This window comes from Myotis daubentonii, chromosome 19 (genome assembly GCF_963259705.1).
Source record: "Myotis daubentonii chromosome 19, mMyoDau2.1, whole genome shotgun sequence".
NCBI classification, from domain to species: Eukaryota; Metazoa; Chordata; class Mammalia; order Chiroptera; family Vespertilionidae; genus Myotis; species Myotis daubentonii.
Genome location: NC_081858.1, coordinates 22,671,492 through 22,690,089, shown reverse-complemented (window position 1 = coordinate 22,690,089; position 18,598 = coordinate 22,671,492). Strand labels below are relative to the sequence as shown.

General features: G+C 43.1%; 1 protein-coding gene and 1 non-coding gene across 2 annotated transcripts in view; one reads left to right on the top strand and one right to left on the bottom strand.

Annotated features, from left to right (window-relative positions):
• CORO1C (coronin 1C) overlaps positions 1–18,200 on the bottom strand; it is a 61,983-nt gene extending 43,783 nt beyond the window's left edge. Inside the window, exon 1 of the mRNA XM_059676715.1 lies at positions 18,056–18,200. The gene's annotated coding sequence lies outside the window, so the exon portion shown is untranslated. The remainder of the gene's footprint in view (positions 1–18,055) is intronic.
• LOC132222317 (U6 spliceosomal RNA) lies at positions 553–659 on the top strand. The gene has a single exon (XR_009450186.1). It is a non-coding gene; the product is annotated as a U6 spliceosomal RNA (small nuclear RNA).
• Positions 18,201–18,598: the final 398 nt, after the last annotated feature.

Sequence of the window (18,598 nt, the reverse complement as noted above, 5' to 3'; positions counted from 1 at the left end):
CCATCCATGTAGACACAAATGGCAGGATTTCCTTCTTTTTTATACTGAACTAGAGGCCCAGTGCACGGATTCGTGCACCAGTGGGGTCCCTCCGCCTAGCCTGGGCCCTCTCGCAATCCGGGACCCCTCGGGGGATGTAGTAGTGCCTGAAGTGGCACGGGGCTGGGGAGGAGCTTGAGTCCGGGCCGCTCAATCCCACTCATCCCAACCCTGCTATGCCTGCTGCGCTGCCACGGAGGCGGGAATGGCTCGTGCCAGCATACTGACCACCAGGGGGAAGCTCCTGCGTTGAGCATCTACCCCCCCGGTGGTCAGTGCGCATCATAGCTACCTGTCAGCCGGTCGCTTAGGCTTTTATATATATAGAAAATAATATTCCATTGTCTTATTTTATATATATCACATTCTTTACCCATTCGTCAATGGGCACTTAGGTTGTTTTCAGATCTTAGCTATTGTAAAATAATGCTGCAATGAACATGTGGATGCAGATATCTTTTCAAGATGGTGATTTTGTTACTTTTGGACAAATACCCAAAAGTAGAATTGCTGGTGCTCACTTTGGCAGCACATATACTAAAATTGGAACAATATAGAGAAGATTAACATGGCCCCTGCACAAGGATGACACCCAAATTCGAGAAGTGTTCCATATTTTAAAAAATAAAATAGAATTGCTGGATCATATGGCAGTTCTATTTTTACTTTTTTTGAGGAAGTTTCATACTATTTTCCACATTAGTTGTACTAATTTACATTCCGACATTCATGATACTAACAGCTCATCTATGAGACAAAAAACGGTGAACATCTTAACCAAGAACAAGCTGTAAAAATAAGGTCGACCTTCAGAGCTAGGCTCCTTCTTCGGGACTGGGCTCAACTTAGGCTTGGCTATTTCGGACTAGACTAGGCTCTTAGGGCTATGCTGGGCTATTCAGGATTAGGCTCAGCTATTAGGGCTAGGGTCAGTTATTTCAGAAGAATAAATAATAATGTCTATCTCTATGGTTTAAGGACTAAGTGTCAGAGAGAAGCTCACTAAAAAATCATTCTCAGAATAAAATACACTCAATTGATGATCCTCAACCTCTAGGAGAGTGTGAAGGCATGTTTCTTACAGCACTGGCAAGTCAAGTTATACACAGAAAATTTAATTCATAAGTCATACATAAGAAATGTGTTGGGTAGGAGGAGGAAAAAAATGTATACAAGACAGGGTGTTTATATTGTAATGGCACTAAATAAAATACACTCGAAAAACCTGAGTAAATGTTACTACTTTTTCTCTATTCTGACTAAGTCCATCGATCTAATAAAAAAAAGATCACAATTTTGACATTTCCTTGTTTATTGAGAAGTATCTGTTTAAAGATACCAGCAGATGTACCTCTATGGTTCATATGAAAGGAAACACATCCTGCTAGGAACACATACAGGAAAACCCCTACTAGGAGCAAAATCCTGCTCAGAACATTTGCTGAGACCATCCCAGAGCATTACTAGGCTGAGAATGTTCCCTCGCCAGGACTGCAGGACTCCAGAATATCCCAGTGGGGAAAGAACATGTTCTCTCTAAGTTGCTGTTTTGATGGCAGGCGCATTTTAATGTAGAAGAGATCAGATGCGTTATGTAATAGAAAACGGCAAGTAAAATAACAAATGAGGCAACAAATATGCTCAGCTCAGCTATTTAAATGGCAATCCCTACAGCGAAAAATTCCTTTTAACAAATTGGAAATGTAATATGTAAGCCTACATAGAATACACATTCATAAAAGAGCAGACACCCAAAGCAAATATGGGAGGGACTATAATTAAACACAAAAATTCAACATTCATCATTTCTGGATATGAGTTGGCTGAGTTTTTTAGAATTTTCTTAAACAAAACCTACCAGTGACATTTGAAGAGTTCACCTTAGCAAATCATTTTCATTGCATCCATTTCCTTAACAGACATTCCAAGAGGAAAAAATGCCTAGTTTACCTACTTTGATATAAGTTGTTTTACAATGAAGAAAAACGATCACATGATATAAAACACAAAACACAGCAGAAAAATCAGACACACGACAGACCTCATACATAACAGCTATGGCTGAAAAGGATTTGCACTCCATTAATGACATTGAGGTATATAGAGGGAAAATGTTTTTTTCCAGAAAAACTGCTAAATACTTAAGACAACTGACTGCAAGTATTGAACTGCCTTAATGTTGGTTCAATTTATCATGATACCAAGGATGGTAAGAATAAACGGGAGGTTAAAAAAAAAAAAAAGAAGGGGAAAAATTCATACTCATTATAGTCTTCCAAATAGTATCATCCCCCTTTTCATTCAGGTAATAGGTAAGAATCCAAATGATGCATACCAATTATAAATGTACTTTGTTTCAATTTAATAACCCAATACCATTTAAAAAAAATGTTTCTAGGAACAAAAGATGAGAAAATGTAAGTAAGATCTACCATAAAACATCCAGGCTCAGTCCTCACAGAAGCCTGGAGTGGAAAGGGTTCCAGAACTCATCAGTTCCAGGCCCTTCATTTCCAGCCTAGAGACGCTGTGACTTGCCCAAACTTAAAGGACTTCTGAGAGAGACACATGACCTCGAACCACAAAGTACAGACCAGTTCAACTTTCCACCCTCTGAACTTCCATAGTTTTTCAATGATAAACTCCTCTTCACACATACAATTTGACTTTCCCACATCAGCCAAGAAAGAGTGCCACTCCGAGCTCTTTCGTGGGGGTGCTGCCTCCACAACTCATAGTTCCACCAGGCCTGTTTGTGCAGTTTTTACATATGAAATTGCATTTTGCTCACGCAAAAAACACGGGAAAATCAGAACAGAGAAGTTGGCTGTAAGCATTCAAATATACTGAGAACAATAGATATGCCAAGTATTTCCTTCTGATTGAAAACCCGCAGTCTTAAGCCAGAGACTATGTGTGCTCAACTGTACAAAACAACTGTATGAAAAGACATGCATAAAACTCTAGAAACACACACACACACACACACATCAATGTTAATTTCTAAAAGGCAAGGTATAATGAAGACATTTATACTTTCTAAAGTTTTCTAAGAAGAAAACCCCAACTTTTACATTTTACAATTTTATACTCATTTTAGGAACTTGGGACAAAAGTTGGAGAACACCTGCCGTCAACATAAACACTGACTAATGACTTAGAGTAGAATGTGCAGCTATGAAAATGACTGCTAAAAAATGAAGTCTGACAAGAAATGAAATGAGCTATATACATAAATCAAATCACCACGGTATACACTTTAAATACCTTAATAAAGCTAAAATTTTTAAAAAATGAAATAAGCATAGGCACAGCAAAATAGCAACATAAAGATCCTAAATACAAAAAAAATATATAGAAATCTTCAAATTAACTCTTTTACACTTGTATTAAAGAGAGACCCTTTATCACTAAAAGATGCACTAATGGGGCCTGTAACTCACGTAAAATATAATAAATAAGAATGACATTACAGAAATTTTGCAGTTACTAAAACATGAAATTATAAGGCTTTAGGAGTCATCTCTTGACAGAAGTAATATTTTTATTACACTATCAAGTAAGAATAAATTTTCCGCAAGATAATGTACAAGGATGATGTGTTTACAATTCTTCCTCTCCCAATTTTCTGCTTATTACCAGCATCTTTATAAACAAAACCACCTCCACCCATCCCTGGAGCTTTGAAAAGGACTGAAGAACCCTCCCTCACAGAGACAGAGGCAGGCACTATCTGCCCAGAGAACACTGTGCAACGGTATAAATTCGTCTGCAGCTGCAGTCATCTCCCTAAAGTGCACCACCGGAGACTAGTAGACTCAGAAGCTGAACTCCGCCTCTCTCTTCAAAGAGCCAAATTAATCCCAAGAGTTCTCATACCAACTGCAGACTTTTACAGACATGACTGACACAGCAATCTCACTTAAAAAATTAATGATGGATGTGTTTCAAAATACTCTCTATAACTGATGACCTACTTTTCCTATCAACAATTGGTAAAAAGCACACTGTATATGACTGTTCAAACTTGCTAAGTCTGTTTCCACTACTTAATCAGATGGAGTTTCTCTCAGAATAAAATTTTAATAATTCTCTGGCAATAGTCTTATACCAGGAAATGAAATTATTGGACTCCCAGATCTTTTTTTAGTTGTTGTTTTAAGACATTTTTATGAAGATGTTCACAAGGCTAGTCACAAAGCAAAACTAGCAGAGTAGAAAAACAAAGTAATCACCTTCAACTGAAGAATTTCAGTCTTCTCTTTTTGCCTATACTGTGGGCAAACTGATTAAATAAACATATACTCTTGACAATGATTCAAGGGAATGGTAAGGTACAGTAGGAAAAACCCTGGCTTGGATGTCAGACACAGTTTATCCTGACAGTCACCTACCCACTGAATCATTTTGATCCCAGGATTGTTGGATTCATCTATAAAATGGGAAAACTAAAATATAAATGACTTCTAAAGCCCACAAGTCTATAGGAAATGCCTCTTTCACTGGGATCCAGTCCACATTCCCCTAATAAAACTCATGGATTCACTGAGAACCAAATTAGTTACTAGCACCCACAGGGTTATACATGTAACATGTACACTCATCAGTGAATGCTGAATAGGTCTTTAATCCCAATCATTCATCATTCATTTATTGAACATTCAATTATTTATTGAGCTTTGACCATGCTGGCATTACGCTATATATTGAAGATGCAATGGTGAGCAAGCAGACCTGGCCCTTGCTCTCATAGAGCTTACAGTCTACTGGAGGAGACACAACATAATCAAATATTCACCCAAACATTAATGCTAGGATGATGAATCAATAACCAGGAAAATGAACCACTACTTTGTATTAGCACAAAAGAGCCTTCTCTTTACAAGTAGGTGTCTGAAAAGAGTAAAAACAGGGAATATAATTTGAATCACTTATTATACCTTTTCAGATTATAACTGAATCTGTGGCTTTAAAATTAAGGAAGTTTGCCAAGCAAGATGCCCAGAGCTTGAAGGTAAAAATATTGAGCATTACATTTGAAAATGAAACAAGCACTGTTTAAAATAAAAATCTCCCTATGTTTCCAGAATTTTCAGACATCCAATAGAAACAGGAAAGTATACCTCTTAAAATGTTACTGCAACTTAGGACAAATCAGTCTGTCTGGTCCTTTTTGACAAAATCACAAACAATTTCCTTATCAGCAAACCCCTCTTCTAAAGGGAAACAAACACACATAATATCAGTATCTACAAGAGAGTACAAGAAATTGTAAGAATGTAACTCACTGGGGAAAATGTAGTTATAACCAAATAAATACTTTTTGTAATCTCTAAAAATTACCAGAAAGCCCTGGCTAGTATGGTTCAGTTGGTAGAGTGTTGTCCTGTGCACTGAAAGGTTGCCGGTTCTATTCCCAGTCAGGGCACATGCCTGAGTTGCAGGTTCCATCCTGGTGGGGGGAGTGCAGGAGGCAATGTTGATGTGTCACTCTCAGATCTCTCTTTCTCTCTCTCTCTCTCTCTCTCTCTCTCTCTCTCTCTCTCTCCCTCTCCCTCTCCCTCCCCCTCCCTCCCTCCCTCCCTCTCCCTTCCTTTCTCTCTACAAATCAATAAAAATAAAATTTAAAAAAATTACCAGAAATAAAGCACACAAACACACACACACAATTACAAAACAATTCCTTTCTTGTGATCACTTATCACATTAATCACTAACATGATTTAAACCAAAGCCTGTCATTTTTGAAATTTTAATAATATTGCACAAATAAATTCCTAAACGATGAGACCATTGAGCAACTAAAATGGTACAATTAACCATATTTTAACTTACTCAGTTCTTATCAATTTCCCAGGTCAAACTAATTCCAAACACACTGAATCCTTGGAGCTTCCAGGAACCACTGAAATGCCCTGAGACCTGACCTTTGATTCCTCTGGGGCTAGCCCTACAGCCCCTCAGGACTAACCACCAGTGAGACAAGGACACTTTCCAGTCAGTCAAGGCATTAAAACATGAGGAACTACTCTGGCCGGTGTTGCTCACTGATTAGAGCTTTGGCCTGCCCACCAAAGGGTCTCAGGTTCAATTCCCAGTCCTCATCCGGGCTTGTGCAAGAGGCAACCATTCAATGTGTCTCTCTCACATCAATATTTGTCTCCCTCCCTCCTTCCCTTCACTCTCTAAAAAGCAAAGGATAAAATATCCTGGAGTGAGGATTAAAAAAAAAAAACAAAACCTGAAACACTAGAGAAGAGGAGAAAGAGGGTAAAGGGAAACTCCGCTGTTCGATGACATGGTACCATAACTTTAAATCCTCATCTTGATACAAATTATAGCTTTTCCCCTATCTACTTTGACAAAAACCTTCAAGATGAAAGCATGCTTCCACTAGGATGGGACTTCACTGATTCTTAAAGTCTCTAACTGGACTATAAAACAAAGTCCTAAGAACCCCATGCTACCAATATTTTCAATTTATTCAAGAAGTCAGTTAAGCCCTGACCGGGTTGGCTCAGTGGATAGAGCTTCGGCCTGCGGACTCAAGGGTCCCAGGTTCTATTCCGGTCAAGGGCATATACCTTGGTTGCGGGCACATCCCTAGTGGAGAGTGTACAGGGGGCAGCTGATCGATGTTTCTCTCTCATTGATGTTTCTAACTCTCTATCCCTCTCCCTTCCTCTCTGTAAAAAATCAATAAAATATATATTTTTAAAAAGGTGCGACAGAGTTAAAAAAAAAAAAAGTCAGTTAAGTAAGTTTGCAAATAAAGCACCAACAAAATGTATTATCACTGCTTTTCATCAGAATTGATGATTTAAATAACTAAACCTCCAAAATTTGCTCTGGTGAAAAATGTCCCACATTCCTTGGGCTCGTTAAGGTCTCACTTCAGTGTGAACCCTCTGATGTTTAACAAGGCTGGAATTCTTGCTAAAATATCGTCCATATTCATTTCATTTAAAAGGCTTTTCTCCAGTGAGAACCTTGCGGTGTTTCATGAGGCTCGAGCTTTGGCTAAAAAAATTCCCCATATTCTCTACACTCATAAGGCCTTTCTCCAGTGTGAACTCTCCAATGATTAATAAGGCTTGACTGTGGCTATGGAAGTTCCCACATTCGGTGCACTTATAAGTCTTTCTCCAGTGTGAATGCCCTGATGTTTCATGAGGCTTATGTTGAAGCTAAAGAATTTCCCACATTCGCTGCACTCATAAGGCCTTACTCCAGTGTGGATTCTGTGGTGCTGAACAAGCTGGAATTATGCCTGAAGGCTTTCCCACCTTCCCTGCACATAAAAGGCTTTTCTCCAACATGAACTCTCCAGTGTTGAATAAGGTTGGCATTGTGGCTAAAGGATATTCCACATTCACTATATCCACAAGGCCTCTCACCAGTGTGAACTATCTATAATAATAAAAGCATAATATGCTAATTAGGCTGGACATCCTTCCGGACGAAGCCACCAAGGCAGAGGCAGCCGCGGGGCTGAGCCCCTTGCACAAATTTTGTGCATCGGTCTCTAGCGTGGTGTATAAAAAGGTTGTACTTATGGCTGAATAATGACCCACATTCACTCCTTCATAAGGCTTTTCTTCAGTGTGTGTCTCTGGTGCTAAACAAGTATTTCAGACCAAAGGCTTCCCACATTCGCTGCACTTGTCATGACTTTTTTCAGGGTGACTTTCAGTGGTCCTGTACTATGAGTCACCTGATGGTTAAGACCAGAGCCAGTCAGGAAGTTCTTCTCACCCTTCGCCCCATCCCCCACCTTCTCTTCCTAAGGGTCTCTCCCCACAGTGCAGCTTCTGGTGTTGGTGAAGGTTTGCTCTGAGCATTCCTTCTACGTTACCACTCAGCTCAACCTCTGCTCCACACCAACAACCTCTTGGCATTGACTACAGTCATGACCCACAGGCAGGCAAAAAGGACTCTCCCCACTGCTCCACTTGGGTAATTTCATGGGTCCTGGAAGATGCAAGTCCCAGAGAGGCCACCACAGAAAAGTTCTCCAGCATCCCACTGCGGTACAGACATCTCTGCGCTTCATCAAGGAGCCTCCACTCCTCCCAGGAGTAGATAACCACATCTTCAAAGGTCACACGACCCTAACGGCATTGCCACCAGGACTGAAGATGTCCACTGCCAAACCTGACCCACAGCTCCATCCTGGTCCATACATCATCGGTGTTGAGGATGTCTCCAATCTGAACCCTTTCCTGATCTCCAGACTTGTGTGTCTGGGTGCCCACTCGACGAATCCACTCAAGAGTCTCTGGAACACTGGGACTATTGCAGTAGCCTCCTCTCTGGTCTCTGTGCAACCCAGCAATCTGCTCTCTACTCTCTGCTGCATGACCTTGGAAAAGTAATGGACCTCCCTGGTTCCAGTGGCATCATCTCAGGTGGACTGGCCGCCACTATCGGACTCTGTGGGCAGAGAGGGGCAGGGAGCAGAGGACAAGTCGGCCCGGCATCCCATCTCCCAGCCCAGAATCAGAGTCACTCAGGCGGCAGCGCCAAGTCTTAGCCTCCTCTTGCGCCATCCCTTCTTGTCACCCCGACCCCAAACCAGACATCTGGAGACTGATGAGACTGACCTGGCCCCAGGTACCCCAAAGTCAACTCCCTGCTACTGCTATTTAAAGGAGATCAAATTAACCAGGGGAGAAGCTCCAAATCAAGAGGGAAGGATGAAGAACTTGGAAGGCTGCTGTAGCATGAGGCTGCTGGATGCCACACAGCCTGAGACAGGCACCTAGGGTGTGGAGCATGGTTCCTACTGCTGTTTCACAGGACTCCTATTCCCAGGATCCAGAATCCCATTATCACCATTAACAGTTTCAAATGCTGTGCTGTGAATTAAATAGATTTCTTCAGTCTAGGCTGAGAACTTACTCACCACTTGTAATACTGAATCTATACCAAAAGATGCCATCTGAGTTCCAAGTAACTGAGTTAGTCTTTGGAACATGACCCAGTCCTGGGTTGAGGGCTGAATGTCCAAGACTGCCTCCAAAACAGAAACTGCATCGGGGCTCTCCACCATTCACCTTTAGAAAAGCACAATGTCCACAGCTATCCTTTGCAGGTAAGATGCATCATTTGTTCCACTTGACAATGTAACTCAGCCCAGTGCATGCAAGATATCTCTATATTGCATAAGATCAAACTGGAAGTCTTAGGATAAAAAAAAAAAAAAACACGCACAAAACCCACAAAACTTCTGATTTATCTTCTCCTACTAGTATAGTAGCACTGTAAAGCAACAGTGGCCCACATAAGAGAAAGAGCCTAAGGAAGGATTACTGTATTTCTAAAACACAACACACATCTTATTAAAATATCACCCCTGTGGCCAGCACTCTTTGGCTCCAGCCTCTCTCTTGCTTGCCAAAAGACAACTAGGATGACAATGGGAAGCTAAAGACACTACAAACCACAAAATTAATTCACCCTCTAGCTTGTAAAGTGACTAGTCTCCTAATAAATCCTTCTGCTTAATGGAGATGATAGCTCAAGTTTATATGGTTTCTCAGTCACCACTCAGGCAGCATTTGAGTTTTTATATTAATAAATCAGCCTCAATTCTTTAAGTTCCTAAGAATGAAAGGAATTAGAATCTTTAACTAGAAAAGAATGCTTAACCATTATGAAAAGGAATTTAAGTATCTTTCATGTGAAGTAAGTAAATAATGGTGATTAAACATTTGTCTTAAGGAGGGGGTGCTTGTGAATTTTATCAAGAACCCCTACAATGTGAGTAGAAAATACAGCCCCAAAGGTTTCACTCCCCCAACACTTCCTTTCCCAAGTGTGTTATGTATGGCCTTTCACGAGACTGAAAACCCACAGCTTTGTTCAGCCAGGATAAAGACCTCAGCAGTTGTCAGAACACGTGGGCACACATCTGATTCCACAACGGGTCAAAAAGGCTCTTACCCCAAGCTGCCACGTGCCTAGATTCCCAGTCTATCTTGGTCCCACAGAGACAGAATGACCACACTGTGAAGCAATGGTCAACTTCTGCTCATCCTAAGGGGTTTTCATTATGCCTGTTACAATCTGTATAGTGTAGTACTGGACATGTGTTGTTCCTGTCAAACGTAGTGTTTGCATATACAAATGGCCTAATGGTGCCAATTATTCTGGCAAGACACAATGCAGTGGCTTCTTTGCGATACTAATTAGTCTTTGAAACATTTGAGTTAAGTCCTTACAACCACTGCTTACAAATAGTCAGATTATCAGACTGAAGAAACAAAAATGGATCAATAAAATACTGTCAAGGAACTTTATACTAAAACTAGGAAATCAAGTCTACCAAAGATTTATCCAACAGATTCCATGTATTTTCACATTTTCCAAAAAATGCATCTAAAAAACCTTCTGAAAATCTGGACCAAGCTTAGTAATTTAACACATGTACAATCTGAAAATGTGAGGGGAAAAGACAAACATTGGTACTACCTACCACTTGTGATGATGAACTGCAGAGATAAACTGTGAGTAGGCTCACTTTGTATGTCTGGCAAAAGACTATGGTGAAAGGTTAAGAGGGAACCGTTGCATTGGTTCAAGGACTAAAAAGGGAAAACCAATATCAGGTTCACACTGTAAAAAAAAAATTTCTTTTAATCCACACTATACTATAAACCCATACAACCAACTATAAAAACAAATTCACACTACTTATGGGAAAAGGTGCAGGGTGGCTGAGGGAGGAGGGAAGGGACAGTTAAGTTCCTGATCTTGAGCAAGTCTCTCAAGCTCCTGTGGCCACAGCCCTCATCTGTAAGACCAGATAGGTACTTCCCACTCTAGCTGTGATTCAGAGTCACCAGGAAGCTCAAGCCCAGGCAGCTGCATGTACAAAGGTCTAGAGATGATCCTCACAGACCTTCAAGAATGAGAACCTCTAGACCTGAGAAATAATCTCCCAAGTCCCCCTCAAATGATATATTTTTAAAAGGCATTTGAGATGCTGGTACTAAAATAGGACCCATTATTCATATTTTTTGAAAATGTAGATAACTGCAAGAACAAAGGGGAAAAATAAATATGTTGTACTGTGGAATTACTGCCTTCAGTCCTACAAAATAAAAGCCTCCTACTCCCATTTATATTCCAGTTTCTCTCTCTCTCTCTCTGACCTGTGCATCAATTTGATTTAATTTCTCTTTACTGTAGCAAACAGGGGAACCTGCTTTTGTTAGTAATGGAAGATTCAAATGACAGGCTTAATTTACCATCCCATGAAACTACAGTGGCTCTTTCCCCACACAGAATGTTACACTTTATCACAATGCTGCCATTCACATTATAACCAGATGAATATCTCACACTGTAGTGCAACCTCCTTTCAAATTCTAAGATGCATCATTTGCCAGGAACTAAACCTTTTTCCTTAAAATAGATAAACAGACAAACACAGACATATTGAACACAGGCATAAGACCTGAATAAGAGAAGCTTGTCTGTACAGACATTTCCAATTCAGATAGACAGCAAAACACTACCTCATTTTTACCACTTTTCTATCCTAAAATTAGACACTTTTTTTCTCTTCGTCGTTTCAACTTTGATTCAAAATCTAAAGTGCTGAGCTGCAAGTGGAAAGCCATGCGCAAATAGCTTAACATCAGAAATAAAATGCATTAAGCCTACTCTATTAGATTCTCCACAGTTCCATTCATTACATCAGACATTTAAGAGTGAAGTTCCATTCATTACATCATTACATCAGACATTTAAACACAAATTTAGTCAGTGCTGCTCATTCTTAGGCACTTTACATACTTTTTCTCATTTAACGTTTACAGTACCCAGCAAAGTAGCCATTAACATCTCCATACTATAGAAGAGGAAACCGAGGCTCAGGGAGGTGAGGTCATTGGCAACGTCACAGGTAACTAAGAAATGGAGCCAAGCACTGGCCTGTGTGGCTCAGCTGGTTGGGTATCTTCCCTTGCACTGAAAGTCTGCCAGTTCGATTCCAGGTCAGGGCACATGCCCAGGTTGTGAGCTTGATCCCAGGTATAGGACCTGCAAGAGGCAGCCAACTGCTGTTCTGCTCTCACAGCAATGTTTCTCTCTCTCTCTCTCCCCCTTCCTCTCTCTATAAAAATCAATTTAAAATACTTTTAAAAAATTGAAGTGTAGCCAAGAGTGAAACCCAGCTCAGTCTGGCTCTGAAGGTCTGCACCCTTCATTGCCTCGATTTCTCTAAATACAAAACTCTCTTAGAGCAAAAAACTATATAGGGTTATTTTTTTTTCTCTTCTTTACTACCTTGCCACAATCCAACAATTTAATGAACCCGAAGCAGAAAATGTACCCCAAATGGCCAACTAGTTTCTCCTAATTCTCAGGAAGAAATTAAGCATTTTTAATTAATGTAGTAAAAGTGAACATAACAGAAAATATAACTAAAGACTACTACTTGCGTCAGATGCTCTGAGAGAAGCAAGAGAGCATGAACAAAAGAATGAAACGGAAGAAAGTATGCGTCCTTACAACCCAGGTTACACCCTTTGTCAGACTGCAGGGGCAGTTCCAGCACTGACATGATACCATCAGGGCAGGCCCGCAGCGTTTGGTGTGGCTGACTGTACCAAACTAAATGTGTCCCCTGGCCATCTGCCCTACTGAGACAGGCTGTGGGCCAGTCATTTCTGTCCATTAGAGGGAAAGAACCTGGATGATAATGTTTTGCCCTCAGGAAAATGTTTCAAACACTCAGTTTTACAATCTGAGCAAATTTTTTTTGTAAGAGCTGGACTTGGATGCCAGAAAGGCAGAGGGGAATTACCTCTGCCTTCCATGTTATTCTAACACAGGCAACAAAGCCACAAATAAGAATCCGAGAAACCCACTGACCTCAGGATCTTTCCAGTTAATTTTATTCAATAATCATTCGTTCACTGAGTGGAGATAAAAACCTAAGGGGAGTAGTGAGTGATAAGGCAGGCTGAAATCAGAGACACCTCGATCCTTAGCCACATTAAGAAGTTTGAACTTTAACCACAGACAATGGGGTGGGAGATGACTAGAAGATTTAAACAGCAGAATGACATTGTTCCCTGGTGCACCCTTTTTGATCTAGGACTAATTCAAATCTTTCCCTAACCCTTTCACTTTGGCTTTTAATTTATATAAACAAAATATTTATAAGAATATGATTTAAAGTCTAAATAATTTCTAACTGCATTAATATCAATTTTGACTCCATTATGCATAAATTAGACTTCAACTTCCCCCAAATTAAAAACTTTTGTGCTTCAAAGACAGTGAAAAGAAATGTTATGTCACCCTAGCCGGTGTGGCTCAGGTTGGGTGTCATCCTGTGCACCAAGAGGTTGTCGGTTTGATTCCCGGTCAAGGCACATGCCCAGGTTGCGGGTTCAATCCATGCAGGAGGCAATCAATATATCCATCTCATAATGTTTCTCTCTCCCTCTCCCTTCCTCTCTCTCTAAAAATCAAATTTAAAAAAATAAAAAATGTTGTGTCAATTATCTATATATATAAAAGGCTAAGCGACCAGCTGGTAGATATGACTCCCACTGACCACCAGGGAGCAGACGCTCAACGCAGGAGCTGCCAAGCTGTGGTGACTTGGCAGCGGTGGTTCTTGGGTAACGCACCCCGGAACCAGAGAGGAGGGAGCCTGATTCCAGGGCCCGAGAACTGACCTCTCGAAATCCAGGAGCCCCTTGGGAGATGTCAGAGAGTGGGTTTTGGCCCGATCCCCACAGGCCAGGCCGAGGGACCTCACTCACTCTGCAGACGCCCTACGTGCTGCAGCGCCACCCCAGGAGCAGAAGGCCAGGGAGGGGCCTCGGGAGGTTGGCTCCAGGGCGTGTCCAGCCCATCTTGCCCAGTCCCGCCCCACTAGCTACCTTTAATTAATTTCCTTTCAATGTGCACAAGTCTGTGCACAGGGGCACTAGTACCTCAATAAAAAAGAAAGTGAAAAGACAATTCACAGAATGGAGAAAATGTTTGCAAATTTTATATCTGATAAGACACTTCTTTCTAGAATATAACTCATAACTTAACAATAAAAAGAGAACCCAGTTTTAAAATGGGCAAAGCATATGAATAGACATATCACCAAAAAATATACACAACTGTCCACTAATCACGTAAGATGCTGGACACATCATTAGCCATCAGGGAAATGCAAATCAAAATGATATACCACTTCACACCCCAGGGGATGGCCAAAGCCAAAGAGTCAGAGAATACAAGTGTTGACAAGGATGTAGAAATATTTAAGTCTTTATACATTGCTGGTGGATTGTAAATGGTATAGCTGCTTTGGAAAACAGTCTGGCAGTTAGTTCCTCTGACAGTTAAACATAAAGTTACCAACATGACCTAGCAATCCACAAGAGAAATGAAAACATATGTCCATACAGAAATTGTACATGAATGTTCATAGCAACATTACTCATATAACAGCCAAAAAGGGGAAACACCCAATGTCTATCAGTTGATGAATAAAGAAAATATGGTATATCGATACAATGTATTATTCAATCATAAAAAATGAAGTACTAATACATGCTACAACACAGATAAACCTTGAAAACATTATGCTTAGTAAAAGACAAACACAAAGACTTGGTACTGAATGATTCCACTTACATGAAATGTTCAAAATAAGCAAATCCAGAGACAAAAAGTAAATTAGTGGTTGCCTAGGGCAAAGGAGGGAAGAGACTGGGGCCAGGGGGACTGCTAAAGGGCACAGGGTTTCCTTCTGGGCTGATGAAAATATTCTACAATTGTAATGATGACTGCACATCGCTGCGAGTATACTAATCACTATCGAATTTTATACTTTAAATGGGTGAATTGTATGGTATGTGAGTTATATCTCAAAAAAAAGCAGTTATAAAACAAAAAAGATTCCATTTTGCACTATTAAAACACACCAAAAAAGCCTCAAAAACGAGTATATAATCTTGTTCACTCACTTTAAAGGATCTGAACTAGGGCAATGAAAACCCAGAGAGATTCTATTACTTAACATTCTAGGTACTAGGTCATACTGAAATATTCATGACAATTTCCATGTTTTAATACAGAAAAAGCATCTTAAGTTTTAAAAGACATACAAGTGTCAGAAGAGAGTTCATAATCCAGGATAGCAAAGGGAACTCATCAAATGGAAACCACACATTGATCTGAATCCTAAATATGAAAGTGGCACCCAAATTTATTACTGTTTCACCTCTGAAATAGAAGTCAAAGATAAAATAGCCCCGCTAGTAGTATCTGTTTCTACAGTACCAGTTTGTGGCAAATCAAAATATTAAAAAGTAATTTGCATAAAAAAGAACCGAATCTCCCATTCCCAGTTATATAACTAAGAACTGACATTTATCCCTTTGAACATTCCATTTTATAGGCACGCAAATGGTGCTCCTCCTCCTAGTTGAAGTGGATCCCATAAGTGACAGATACATTAAGTATAAAACTTAAATAGGAAAAATAAATCCAACAGTGTTTAAGAAGTGCTATTTCTAGCCCTGGCTGGAGTGGCTCAGTTGGTTGGAGCGTCCTTCCATACAAGGAAAGGTCATGGGTTCGATTCCCAGGCAGAGCAGAGCACATGCTCAGATTGCAGCTTGGATCCCTGGTCAAGTTTTGTGCAGGAGGTAGCCGATCATCAATGGATCGGTGTTTCTCTCTCCCTCTCCCTTCCTCTCTCTCAAAAATCAACAAAAACATATCCTCAGATGAGGATTATTTATAAATAAATAAATAAATAAATAAATAAATGTGCTATTTCTCAACCCTAAATCTAATCCTAAATTATAAATAGACATAAATGCTAATTAGCACAATCTGCAGGCAAAGTAACAAATGATCATGAAAATTTCAAAACCGTGTGCAGTGATATCTCATTAGTATGTGTATTAAAATTCATCGTGCTTTAATGTACCTTCCACGATAATGAAAAAACACACAAGATGCATTCCGGATTTGTCAAAAAGGAGTATACCCGACCTTTATACCAGTCTTTGTTCAATCCTCAGTACACACGACTACTGCCTACCACGAAACACTGCCTGCCCTTCAAGACCTACATAAAATTTCCAGTTTTATTTGGCTCCCCCACCCCATTTATTTAAGGAACCTTTCAGACCCAAAGGTGACTATATCCAAACACTGCAGCTCTGAAATGGACCTCTAAGAGAAAAGATTTCGTTTCCTTAAGTTACTTTTCTACAATATATAGAATCAAGTCCAAAATATATTTTCCCCATTTCTTCAGTTTTACAGGGAATGCAGTAAATGAAGGAATATAAACACATACATTATTTGCCTTTACAACTGCACAGACGGTACAAAGCACACTGCGTATATCTAATTATGTTTCTGACTATACCAGCAGGCCCTGGTATCAGGACAGAGTTCTGCCAGAGAAGGACAATGAAATGCATGAATACGAACAGCCCTACAAGTACAGTTTTACAATGTAAAATCCCAGGCAGGACGGCTCCAGTAAGAGAGCCCAACATTTCTGTGATCACTATTTCCAAAAAGTACTACGTCCACCACCGAGTGCCAGTTTAAAACCACGCACGACACCCAATTCTTTTTAAACGCCTTTACAGGTATAAGAAAGGCCTTTTTTCTTTTTTTTTTTAAATCTTGCTATCCGGGGCGGGAGATGAGCAACTCGCAATTTGCTTCTCACACCCCAGCCCCACGTCTGCAACATGTAGAGAGCAAGGACTTCAGACACCGCAGAACAAGGGCAGCCTACATGAAGGCCAAATATAGGATGTGATTCTAAACCACCATAGGCAGCGAAGCCTACGTTTCCTTTTCCAGCCAGCAAAACCCTTTGAACACTCCCAAAAAAGGACGGCGGGGCCAGCGCCTCTCCCCGAGAGAGGAAGCGAGCCCCTTTCTTCTCGGCCCTCCCGCAGCCGGCCACTTCCCCCGGCACATTCAAGCCCTTTAGGAGCCGGGGAGCTGGGGTGTGTGTGTGTGTGTGCGTGTGCGCGCCTGTGCGGACCGGCGCGAGAGCTGGGTGCCCGCAGGTCCACCCTCAGCATCCGACCTCGGCCCCGGGCATTCCGGCGCGGCGCCGCCCCACCTGCACCTCGCTCCCTCTCCCTGCGCCCCTCGCCAGCTGCTCCCCCATCTCGGAATCACCCAGTTCACACCGACGCCCCAGCCCCCAGCTTCCCCCACCCCCCCGCCCCGCCGACCCTGCAGCATTCCTGCCTCATTCTTCCTCTCGAAACCTCACCCCGCCAAGCCCCAGCCCTCGGCTCCCACCTCCGGGCTCGCCCTCTTCCCAAGCCGCCCCCACCCACGTCGCTCCAGCTCCGGCCGCGTTGCGCCCTTTCCCGACCCCTAACCCAGATCCCCGGGGCCCGAAGCCAGGCAACCCCCACGCCCCTCCCAGGCCGGGCCCAGCTCGCCACCGCCACACTTGAACCCCGACCCTGCCTACCCGCCCCTCCCGCACCCACTCGCTCCCCAGGGCCGCTCAAACTCCGCCTCCAGCTCTGGCGCCCCCAGCCACTGCGCCCCAGCCTCCAACAGCCCCTCCTCACTCAAGACCCCACCCAACCAGACGGGTTCCTGACCCCTAAAAGCCTTCCTCCGTCAGCCCAGTCACCACTCGGCTCCTCACCCGGCCATGAGGGTTCCGGACCCCAAAAAGCCTCCCCTCCCTGGACAGTCTCCTCCCCACACGGACCCGGGTTCGCTCTCCCCAAGCCAAGCGGTTCTGTCCCCAACTCCCTCCTCCCAGGCCCAGAGGCTCCGGCAGCAGCCCCCGACCCCAACCTCCTGCACACTGGCCAGGTGAACCCCCGGCCCAAGGGCCCGCACCTCGCGCACCACCCCAGCCCACTCCCCTACACCCGGCCCTGCCCCACGCCCCGCCGGCTCCTGTCAGCCGACACTGGCAAGTGCTGCGAGAACGCGTCCGCCCGCCCGCCTCGCTCCCAAGCGGCCCAGCCGGGCGCGCGCGGCTCACCAGGGCCGAGGTGCCTGAGGCGCCGCCGCCGCCGAAGTCCCCGCTGCAAAGCCCCGCGAAGCTTCCAACCGCTGTCGCCTCCCGCCTGGCACTGAGCGCCGCGCGGGGGAGGGGTATGGGCAGCCGCCCCCGCCCCCGCCGCCGCACGCAGGCTCCGCCCCCGCGGCGCGACGCGCCCAACCAGAGCCGCCCGGCTGCAGAAAGCCACGCCCACTTCCGGCAGGGAATTGCGCTTCCCACCTTGCCATCCCCATCCACGCTCCCTAACGCCCCCTCTGGTCGAGCCGAAGCGTGCAGGTGGGCCGCGGAGGACCGCCCACTGCTTATCTCAGTGGCCGGAGAGCCACACCCATAGGCGCCTCCGAGCCACGCCCACTGCTCCTCAAAACCGGGAGCGGCGTTCCTAGAGCTCCGCCCACTGACCTGCTTGGCTCTGCAAGGCCACATCCCCGGCTCCTCAAACAGGCCCCCTGAGCCCCTTAAAACCGGAATATCAGTTCCTCTGACCCCGCCCACTACCCATCCAAGCCCTCAGCCGGCCTC